A 6,409-nucleotide genomic window follows, 5' to 3' on the forward strand; every position below is an offset into this window, starting at 1 on the left:
TGTATCATCAATTATCTTTATATGAATCTATGAACATGATTCAGTTTACAAACAGATCGAAGTGTGAGCAATAGAAAAACCCCTCCGTGGTCGATTTATTTAAAATATTAATAGAGTTAATTAACTGATGGCTGAAATAGTATATATCATTGACATCATTCACAAGCTTAATTTAATTACAAAAGCAAATTATACAAAAAGAATGTTTATATTTCCTCTCCATTTATTTTTTACTAACAATTAGGAATAATTAAAAATAGAAACACTAATCTCTTTAATTTCATTAACTATTTGGATATAAACTTCATAAATATGTAAATTGTTAAATGATTTTTTAGCCTTCTCCACATCTAATGTCTTTGAAACATATGACCTGTTAAGGACAGCGCTTTCGCAATAAAAAAATCTATTTTTCAATTCTTTATTTTTGACTAAATTCTGGAAGTTATTGGACAAACTTTTAATTTTCTTAATTGAAATAATCAATTATCGATATTTCAGAAGAAATACATGTAGTCTATTTCTCAAATCTCTTTTTTCCTCTAGATTCTTACCCAATATTATTAAATATACTCTTATATTAATTAATTGTTTTTAATCCTATTCATTATTATCTAACATTTCATGCTCCAGTTAGTATTCTACGTTTTGAAGAGAATAAAATTGAAAATGGATGATGAAATAAATAATATTTGAAGTTTTTTTTTTCTTTCAGAATTGAATCATCTTTCAAAATAATTTTTTTTATAATTATGAGAGATAGTTGACCGTGGATGATGAATGAGGAGAAGATGGTTGGGGGTGCGGTAAATGAAAAACACAAATAAGTACGATTAACTTATTTTAAAGTGCCAACGTTTCGGCTAGAGTTTCTAGCCTTCTTCAGGACTGTTCGCTGGAAGATCAAACGCCTATATTTTATGATATAAAAAAAAAATATTATTACCATCATTAAAAAATTTCCTTTCATTTATCATCTTGCATTCTCACCTTGCATTTTAAGAAAAGAAAACTAAATAAATGGTAAACGGCCCCAAAATGTTTCAATTGAGTTCACCAAAAAATACCTATTTCTCACCAGAGGGAAATAAAGTAAATAGTTTTGCAAATAAATAACCTTGGTCTTTTTTTCTTATTAATTACTAATAAAAATGTGAATTAAGTACTGAGATAATACTGAGATCGGTAAAACAAAACATAACAATTGCATTCATGACTATTTCTGTTAAGAACTGATAGATCACATCTAAATCTAGATCTAAAATTAAATTATCTATCAGCATACTTTTTTTTATTTTGTAATAAATTTAACTCCATTAGATAATTATTTAGGTACATTACACTTACGTAATATGGTGTTTATTACAATTTTACCTATTAGAAGAGCTAAATCAATGGAATTTCTTCTTTTATACAAAGCAGATCATCCGCCTCTTCCTTACCGGCGATGACTAGGACGTAAAAACGTTGATCTACTGAAAAGACCAACCTATCACAAAAATAATTGTTAAAACAAATCATATAATATCTTAAGAAGTAACATTTATACTAAAACAGTGTTTTTCATTTCTTTATTAAAATTCCAGAAATCCTCCCAATTTAATAAAATTACATTTATATAAACATAAACTTATGTTGGAGGATTTTTATTTTATTTTTTATTATTATTGTTTCATTAAATTAATCATCATTTATTGCAACTATCTGCTCTCAGCTGGCCCTTAACTATGGTACAGTGGGCTAGGATCTATTAACATCCATGTATATACCTGTTGTATTTTTAAATGAATTACACCCTAAAATTAACTTTCAATAATATCCTACCCATTTCTCATTCTCTTTAAAATACAAATTATCTTGGCCTAGACACGTATAATTCTTGCTTAACAGATCCAGATTTCATTTTTTTTTTTTAACTAAAGTTAAGTGACATTAGCTGAAAATTAATTAAATATAATTTTATTCAATATTTTGATGTTTATTTAATATCAATTAGTTATAATTTTTCAGCTGAGGATTTAAGATTTACATAACAAATTTGGTATATTTATAAATAAATAAATACATATAATATATCTACTTGATATTTTCATTAATGAATAAAATTATTTTTGATTTCACAAAATATATTTTATAACAATAATGGTTAGATAACCAATTGAAAGCTTGTGGATTGTATAACATAATTGCGATTCTTTGACTGTAGAACCCGTGATAATTATTGAAATAAGAGAAATAGTTGTACCTTTTATTTATTTCTCACTTCCACAGTGTTGATTGGGACTGATCTAATTGGTATCAATTATGTCTTGATAGGATAGTAAATGAAGGGTTTCGATAGCATCTATAGTATACTATTTAATGGAATTCATTTTTAAAAACTACACTTAAAATATAAATATAAAGGGAAATTTCAAGAAAGGCTTCCAATTAGGATTGAAAAATTTATTTACCATTAGCATTATAATGTAAGGTTTTTGATAAAATATTGTATATATTTTTCTTCTATATTTCAATTATGATTTTAAATAATAAAAAAAACTATAATACATTTTGTTTTATTTATGTGGCGTACTAGAGATAATTACTTAGTGGGACCTCCTTAGAGTTTTTTTTATGAAATTTATTATTTCTGAAGGAGTCCTCTTGGCCATCTTCTTTTCAACGATTAATAATGGTCGTTCAGCATGTATACTACATCAATGCCTTATACAAGTAATTGTAATATGACATATAGTCAATTTTTTGAAGACTGTAGGTATTTGTTAAGTTATCAAATATCAAAATGGTCATTCTCTATTAATTTTTTTCATATATAAAAATGTATATAATATTTGAAAAAAAAGAAATTAAAGTGCCATTAAAAAAGTATGCGTTGGTTTACTTCTATGAAAGGAAGAAACATAATTCTTTAGATATTGTTTTTATTCATTTTATATAAAAGGAATCTTTACTTAATTTTTCTTTTCATTACATTTACCTATAATTGTGAGATAGGAATAAATAAGCATTACCTTCAATTTTTTTTTATAATTTTACTAAATCTTATTCGACTTTCAAAGGTTGCTGCTGAACGATGATACGAAAAAATTTTTTAAAAGAATGTATTTTTTTCTACTCATGCTTGATTTATTAAAGATTTTTGTTGCTTTTAAAAATATCTAGTTTTCCTGCTTTGAGAGAAAAATATTAATTTATTGATGTTTTGGGAATTTCTTTTTATATTTTCTTCAAAAAACCAAAGAACACAATGTTGAAATTTGTAGTCAATACCCCGTAAAACATGAATGAGCAAATTTTCAGAACTTATTTAAAACTATTGTGGTAAAAGTATCTGGAATAAACAAATGCTCATTTAGTTATAATTTTAAATTATCTTATAAGTCATTTTATATCAATAAACTGTCATTTCTAACTGATTTATAATAAAATTTTAATGGAATCAATTGGAAAAATGATTTTATAAAAATAAAAAAAATATTTCTGGCAACAATTTGTTTACTTTGCATATTTATTTTTCTGATTAATAAATAATCTTATTCATTTACTTTGTTTTATCTATATATTTTGTTTTATCTTATATATTACCTAATTCATATATTGCACAGCACCTTCCGCCATTCCTGTCATCATATATTATTTTAAATATGGAATTAATTACTTCCAAAAAAATTAATATTTAGTTATTAGTTATTAGTTAGGCTTAGTATGCCAAGGAATCGTATTTTTGATCATAAAAATACTTATGTTATTAAAATATTCTAGATTTTGCGTGAAATATATCAATCATCAATGTTGCATTTTTAAATTCATTTCCCTTATAAATTGTCTCATAATAATTATTAATATCTTTCTATATTTTTTTTCAGAACTTAACTATTTGTAATTTAGTTAAATTTATTTATATAAACCATTTCACAATTTTCTTTAAATAATAATTAAAATTTCATTTTTAGTATTTTGTAAAAAATATTGTTTTAATCGAAAATTTATTAAAATGGTAATTCATTATCAGAAACAAATGTAAAAAGTCCAAAAAAATAAGCAAGTAAATTTTAACCTTAAATTTCATGTCTTTTATTTCAAAATACAAATATTTGTGGACAGTAATAATTGACCAATTCATGACAGATAAATTGAGCTGGTGAACACAAATAAAGATTGAAGATTCATGTTGTAATTTGAGATATTATTTTTTCTTCTCACAAATAATTCAATCTTCCTATTGAAAGCACATTCCACAATTCTTTTTCGAGAAAAAATACTCCCACGAGATACTGTTCTTCAGAGATTTCACTGCTTATTATATATTTAAGACTGCTCTCAAAATATTCGAAATATCTGTCTCGTTTGACGGCTCCTTCCCGGGTCTACCAATGTAAAGGTGAGTCATCCAACTCTCACGAGTTCATTTCTTCAGCGTGCGTGCAACTCCGTTCTGGGAACGGGCTCTCACTTGCAAGGAAGTTGAAGATCTTGTAGTAATGTCCTGGGGAGTATCCTTGTATATATGAAGTATAAATAATAACTCACTAAGATTTATGATTTGTTAGACATTATGTATATTTGGCATAATAATAGGTGATTTTTACGTTAATGCAAAATAAAACTATCAGAATAAATAAGTTATACGTGCTTGTTTCAAAAAATATTTATTATTTGTATTACTTTGTTTCCTGATTTTTTTTCAGGGTTTGTTATTCTCTTGTTTTCCTTTTCTTTAAAGGTGCGATTTCTCTTTTTAATGGTGAATAGAAACGGTTCCGTTCCACTGAATAAGGAATTCCGGGATAAACCCATTGACACATCAATCCGTACTATTGGCTGTTATGGTCACCTAATGCTTTCAATATTCATGAATTTTAATATATAATATCATTATATAAGGTGTTAATATAATATAGAATTAAAGGGTTAAATTTACCTTTATTGTAAAAGGTGTGAACTTCAACAAATCAGCTGTTATTCATCGTCTAAGTGCTTTCATTATTATAATCAGTTTTTTGGTTTATTTTTTTAATTGCTTTATTGTTTTTGGCTGAGAATAGGATCTACTAGCATTACCATTCTCCATTTATTAACCAAAGTAGATTCCGTATCCTTTCAAAATGAAGAAGAGTAATACTGGATTCGCAATAGCCTACATCCGTCAAAATGAAGATTTAATAAATTTTTCACTATCAATGAAAATATATCAGGAGAAAATTTTTAATATGATTACCTCTATTTGAAAAATAAATTAAATCAAATATGTAAAAATCTCTGAAAATATTAAATTATTATCAGTCTATCTTTGGATTCACTATCATTGGATCTTTAGTCCAAATTCTTTTCTTTTTTGTTATTGTATGTTTTAATCTATTTTCCTTTTTTTTTTTATTGTTAACTTTTTAACTTAGTTAGCAATATGTTTATATATTTCGGAATCTGGAACGTTCCTGGAAGTGTTTCATCTTGTTATATTAATTAGTATCAATGACTATTTCATTAAAAAACACCCAAAAAAAACTCCCGAACAACCAATTTGTTGATTTCGTCGTTTTACGGACACCAACGACTTAGATTTTCTAATTATAAATTTTAACAATGTGACCTCCAATTTTTCTCGGAAATATATATTTAAAAATTGCCTAAAAGCTCAAACATTAATTTCTTGTTTTTTTATTTTCCGTAATAGCATGAAAACCATTTGTTTTTTGAGTAGCATAAAACTGCTCTAAATCATGTAGGAATAAATTTTTTATTTAAAGATTTCTTTTTACCTTAGGCATCGTTTACGCAAGCGCATTGGGAAGTTTTAGACATTTAATTATTTATTAATAAATAATTCAAAACACTATCCAATTATAGTCTCAAAACTTTTATTTTGAAAAAAAAACTATTTTTTGTTAATAAGTATATCCCACATATGTTTAATTACCTAAATAGTCAATTATCAATTAAAAACCACAGTCAAAATTATTTCTCTGCAAACACTATTAATAAATACACTTTTATCACAATCATCGACTGTGGTTTTTAATTGATAATTGACTATTTAGGTAATTAAACATATGTGGGATATACTTATTAACAAAAAATAATTTTACCTAATGTTTTTAATGTTTTCATAGATATAAATGTTTTGACCTGGGCAGAATAGCCTGAATGAAGTTTTTAGAGTGGTTAAATTATATGTTTTCATATTTTCATAGTGATATTGAGGTAAGGTAAATTATAAATAATAATGTAAAGTATTTAAATTGTTTGTAGGATCATACATATAATAGAAACTTTTTGTAGTAGATTGTCCCTGAAGATGGCCGAATTGGCCGAAACGTTGGACGTGTAAAATAAATAAAAGTTTTGAGACTATAATTGGATAGTGTTTTGAATTATTTATTAAAAAATTACCAGTCTCAAGAAAAAA

General features: G+C 25.3%; 1 protein-coding gene across 5 annotated transcripts in view; it reads left to right on the forward strand.

The window, feature by feature from the left end:
* spri (sprint) overlaps positions 1–6,409 on the forward strand; it is a 759,753-nt gene that overhangs the window by 126,829 nt on the left and 626,515 nt on the right. The window lies entirely within an intron of this gene.

The sequence above is a fragment of the Halyomorpha halys genome, unplaced genomic scaffold (genome assembly GCF_000696795.3).
Source record: "Halyomorpha halys isolate HHAL.00 unplaced genomic scaffold, Hhal_1.1 Scaffold29.1, whole genome shotgun sequence".
Classification (NCBI taxonomy): domain Eukaryota; kingdom Metazoa; phylum Arthropoda; class Insecta; order Hemiptera; family Pentatomidae; genus Halyomorpha; species Halyomorpha halys.